Below are 6,000 nucleotides of genomic sequence, written 5' to 3'. Positions count from 1 at the left end.
AAATGGTCACAGGTAACAGGAGCGCACGCTCGGTGTCGAGCTTCTAGGCCGAAATGTAGCCCCACTTCATTTTAAGACTGAAAGAGTAAACGAAACTGCCGTAGGCTTATCGTAATTTTAAGAAAGTATGGCTCAATTTGCCGAAACTTGGAGGATAGCTTCCAGTCTCGAGGATTCTAAACTATCTCCGGATGGACTTAGTTCTTAGTGAAATGGACACAGGTAAAAGGAGAGCACGCTCGGTGTCGAGCTTGTAGAACCGAAATATAGCCCCACTTCATTTTCGGAGTAAACGAGTAGCCGAGACCGCCTTACGTGCATCGTGATTTTGAGCATCTTTGGCTCGATTTGCCGGAATTCCGGGAACATTTTCCAGTCCCGAGGACTCTATCGTAACTCCTGATGAACTTAGTTTTCAGTGATATGTACACAGGCAAAAGGAGCGCACGCTCGGTGTTGAGCTTCTCGGCCGAAATATAGCCCCACTTCATTTTAAGACTGAAAGAGTAGCCGAGACCGCCTTACGCGCGTCGTGATTTTGAGCAACTTTGGCTCCACCTGCCAGAACTTGGGAAATATTTTCCAGTCCCAAGGACTCTAAGCTAACTCCTGATGGCCTAAGATGTCAGTGAAATGGACACAGGTAAAATTACCGCACGCCCGGTGTCGAGCTTCTAGGTCGAAATATAGCCCCCCTTAATTTTAAGACTGAAAGAGTAGCCGAGACTGCCTTACGCGCATCGTGATTTTTGGCCACTTTTGCTCGATTTCCCGGAAGTTGGCGAATAATTTAAAGTCCCTGGGACGCTAAACTAACTCCCGATGACCTTGGTTTGCAGTTTAATGAACACAGCAAAACATTCTGAACGCTCACCTTCGAGCTTCAGGGCCGAAATATAGCCCTACTTAAATTTAAGACTGAAAGAATAGCCGAGAGCCCGTTACGCGCATCGTAAATTTCATCAACTTCGGCGCCATTTCCAGGAACTTCGAGAATATTTTCCAGTCCCGGGGACTCTAAACTAACTCCTCATGACCTTGGTTTGCAGTGAAGTGGACACAGCAAAACTTTTTGAACGCTCACTTTCGAGCTTGTGGGCCTAAATATAGCCACACTTCACTTTAAGACTGAAACAGTAGCCGAGACCACGTTACGCGCATCGTGATTTTGATCAACTTCTGCTCGCTTTCCTGGAACTTGGGGAATATTTTCCAGTCCCGGGGACGGTAAACTAACTCCTGATGGCCATGGTTTGCAGTGAAATTCACACAGCACAAGATTTGGAACGCACACTTTCGAGCTTCTAGGCCGAAATATAGTCCCACATCACTTACGACTTAAGGAGTAGCCGAGACCGGCGTGCGCGCATCGTGATTTTGACCAACTTCCGGTCGATATTCCGGAACTTGGGGGATATTTTCCAGTCCCAGGGACTCTAAACTGACTCTTGATGGCCTTGGTTTGCAGTGAAATGGAGACACCAAAACTTTTTGAACGCTCACCTTCAAGCTTCTGGGCCGAAATATAGCCCACTTTACTTTAATACTGAAAAAGTAGCCGAGACCGCCTTACGCGCATCGTGATTGTGACAAACTTCGGGTGGATTTCCCGGAACTTGGGGGATATTTTCCATTCCCTTGGACGCTAAACTAGGTGCCCATGGCCTTGTTTTTCAGTGAAATGGACATAGCAAAGCTTTTTGAACGCTCACTGTCGAGCTTGTGGGCCGAAATATAGCCATACTTCACTTTAAGACTGAAACAGTAGCCGAGACCACGTTTCGCCCATCGTGATTTTGATCAACTTCGGCTCGATTTCCCGGAACTTGCGAAATATTTTCCAGTCCCGGGGACTCTAAACTAACTCGTGCTTGTCTTGGTTTGCAGTGAAACGGAAACAGAAAAAGTTTTTGAACGCATACTTTCGAGCTTCTGGACCGAAATAGAAGCCCACTTCACTTGAAGACTGAAAGAGTAGCCGAGACCGCCTTACGTGCATCGTGATTTTGAGCAACTTCGGCTCGATTTGCCGAAACTAAGGGGATATATTCCAGTTCTGAGGACTGTAAACTAATTCCTGATGGCCTTGGTTTGCAGTAAAATGGACCCAGCAAAACCTTTTGAACGCTCAATTTCGAGCTTCTGGGCCAAAATATAGCCCCCCATTACTTTAACACTTAAAGAGTAGCCGAGACCGCCTTACGCGCATCGTGATTTTGACAAACTTCGTGTTGATTTCCCGGAACTTGGGGGATATTTTCCAGTCCCGGGGACTCTCAACTAACTCCTGCTTGTCTTGGTTTGCAGTGAAATGGACACAGCGAAAGTTTTTGAAGGCTCGCTCTCAAGCTTCTCGGCCGAAATAGAGCCCCATTTTACTTTAAGACTGAAAAAGTAGGCGAGACCGTCTTGAGCGAATCGTGATTTTGACCAATTTCGCGTTTATTTCCCGAAACTTGGGGGATATATTCCAGTCAAAGGGACTCTAAAGTAACTCCTGAAGGCCTTGGTTTTCAGTGAAATGGACAGAGCACAACTTTGGAGCTTCTGGGCAGAAATATAGCCCCACTTTACTTTAAGACTGAAAGAGTAGATGAGACCGCCTTACGCGCATCGCAATTTTGACGATCTTCGAATGGATTTCTCGGAACTTGGGGGATACTTTGCAGTCCCTTGGACGCTAAACTAAGTCCTGATGGCCTTGTTTTGAAGTAAAGTGGACACAACAAAACTTTTTGAACGCTCACTTTCTAGCTTGTGGGCCGAAATATAGCCACACTTCACTTTAGGACTGACACAGTAGCCGAGACCACGTTACGCGCATCATGAATTTGATTAACTTCGGCTCGATTTGCCGGGACTTGGGGGATATTCTCCAGTCCCGGGGACTCTAAACTAACTTCTGATGGCCTTGGTTTGCACTGAAAGTGACAGAGCAAAACTTTTTAAACACTCACTTTGGAGCTTCTGGGCCGAAATATTGCCCCACTTCACTTTAAGACTGAAAGAGTAGCCGAGACGGTCTTACGCGCATCGTGATTTTGACCAACGTCTTCTCCATTTTCCGGAACTTGGGAAATACATTCCACTCCCGGGGACTCTAAACTAACTCCTGATAGCCTTGGTTTGCAGTGAAATAGACACAGTAATTTTTTTTTGAGCTTTGAGCTTGTGGGCCGAAATAGAGCCCCACTTCACTTTAAGACTGAAGGAGTAGCCGACACCGTCTTAAGCGCACCGTGATTTTGACCATTTTCGGATCGATTTGCCGGAACTTGGGGGATATTTTCCAGTCCCGGGGACTCTAAACTAACTCCTGATTGTCTTGGTTTTCAGTGAAATGGACACAGCGAAACATTTTGAACGCTCACTCTCGAGCTTCTCGACCGAAATATAACCCACTTTACTTTAAGACTGAAAGAGTAGCCGAGACCGTCTTGCGCAAATCGTGATTTTGACCGACTTCGGGTCGCTTTCCCGGAACTTGGCGGATATATTCCATTTCCGCGAGCTCTAAACTGACTCCTGATGGCCTTGTTTTTCAGTGAAATTGACAAAAGAAAGCTTTTTCAACACTCTTTGTAGCTTCTGGGCCGAAATAGAATCCCACCTCACTTTCAGACTGAAATAGTAGCCGAGACCGCCTCACGCGCATCGTGAGTTAGACCAAGTTCAGCTCGATTTCACGCAACTTTTGGGATATTTTCCAGTCCGGGGGACTCTACACTAACTCCGGATGGCCTTGGTTTGTAGTAAAATGCGCACAGCATAACTTGTTTAACGCCCACTTTGGAGCTTCTGGGCCGTAATATAGCCCCACTTCACTTTAAGACTGCAAGAGTAGCCGAGATCGCCTTACGCGCATCGTGATTTTGACCATTTTCGGATCGATTTCTCGGAACTTGGGGGATATTTTCCAGTCCCGGGAACTCTAAACTAACTCCTGATCGCCTTGCTTTGCATTGAAATGGACAGAGCAAAACTTTTTGAAAGCTCACTTTCGAGCTTGTGGGCCGAAATATAGCCACACTTTACTTTAAGACTGAAACAGTAGCCGAGACCGCATTTCGCGCATCGTGATTTTGATCAACTTCGGCTTGAGTTGCCAGAACTTAAAAGATATTTTCCAGTCCCGGGGACTCTAAACTAACTCATGATGGCCTTGGTTTTCAGTGAAATTCAGAGAGGAAAACTTTTTGAACGGGCACTTTCCAGCTTCTGGAACGAAATATAGCCCTGCTTGACTTTAAGACTGAAAGAGTAGCCGAGACCACCTTACGCGAATCGTTATTTTGACCAACTTCGTCTCGATTTCGCGGAACTTGGGGGATATTTTCCAGTTCCGATGACTCTAAACTACTTCCTGAGGGCCTTGCTTTCCAGTGAAATGGGCACAGCATAACTTTTTGAACGCTCATTTTCAAAATTCTGGGCCAAAATATAGCCCCACTTCACTTTAAGACTGAAATAGTAGCCGAGACCGCCTTAGACGCATCGTGATTTTGACAACTTCGGCTTGAGTTGCCAGAACTTAAGGGATATTTTCCAGTCCCGTGGACTCTAAACTAACAATGATGGCCTTGGTTTTCAGTTAAATTGAGAGAGCAAAACTTTTTGAACGCTCACTTTCGAGCTTCTGGGCCGAAATATACAGCCACGTCACTTTAAGACTAAAAGAGTAGCCGAGACTGCTTTAGGCGCATCGTGATTTTGACAAACTTCGGCTCGATTTCCCGGGACTTGGGGGATATTTCGATGTCCCGGACACTGTAAACAATCTGCTGATGCGGCTTGGTTTGCGGTAAAATGGACACAGCAAACCTTTTTGAACTTTCACTTTCTAGCTTCTCGGCCGAAATATAGTCCCAGTTCACTTTAAGAATGAAAGAGTAGCCGAGACCGCCTTACGCGCATGGTGATTTTGACAAAATTCCGCTCGATTTCCCCGGACTTGGGCGATATTTTCTAGTCCCGAGGAGTCTAAACTAACTCCTGATGGCCTTAGTTTGCAGTGAAATGAACACAGCAAAACGTTTTGAACTTTCACTTTCTAGCTTCTCGGCCGAAATATAGCCCCAGTTCACTTTAAGAATGAAAGAGTAGCCGAGACCGCCTTACGCGCATCGTGATTTTGACAAAATTCGGCTCGATTTCCCCGAACTTGGGCGATATTTTCCAGTCCCGAGGAGTCTAAAGTAACTCCTGATGGCCTTGGTTTGCAGTGAAATGAACACAGTAACACTTTTTGAACGCTTATTTTGGAGCTTCTGGGATGAAATATAGCCCCACTTCACTTTAAGACTAAACGAGTAGGCGAGACCGCCTTACGCGCATCGTGATTTTGAGCAACTTCCGCTCGATTTTCTAGAATTTTGGATATATTTTCAAGTCCCGTGGACTCTAAACTAACTCCTGATGGCCTTGGTTTGCAGTGAAATGGACGTAGGAAAACGTTTTGAACGCTCAGTTTCAAGCTTCTGGGCCGAAATACAACCGTATTTCACGTTAGGACTGAAATAGTAGGCGAGACCGCCTTACGAGCATTGTGATTTTGACCAAGTTCAGCTCGATTTCCCGGAACTTGGGGGAAATTTTCCAGTCTGGGGGACTTTAAACTAACTCCTGATGGCCTTGGTTTGCAGTTAAATGCAAAAAGCGTAACTTTTTAAAGGGTCACTTTCGAGCTTCGTGGCCGAAATATAGCCCCACTTTCCTTTAAGACTGAAAGAGTAGCCGAGACCGTCTTACGCGCATCGTGATTTTGACCAACTTCCGTTCGATTTCCCGGAACTTCGGGGATATATTCCAGTCCCGGGGACTCTAAACTAACTGCTGATGGCCTTGGTTTGCAGTGAAATGGACACAGCACATTATTTGGAACGCTCACTTTCGAGCTTCTCGACCGAAATATAGCCCTACTTCACTTCAAGACTGAAAGAGTAGCCGAGACCGCCTTACGCGCATCGTAATTTTGACCGACTTTGGCTCGATTTGCCGGAA

The sequence above is a fragment of the Orbicella franksi genome, chromosome 1, assembly GCF_964199315.1.
Source record: "Orbicella franksi chromosome 1, jaOrbFran1.1, whole genome shotgun sequence".
NCBI lineage: Eukaryota > Metazoa > Cnidaria > Anthozoa > Scleractinia > Merulinidae > Orbicella > Orbicella franksi.
This window is presented reverse-complemented; position numbering follows the sequence as displayed.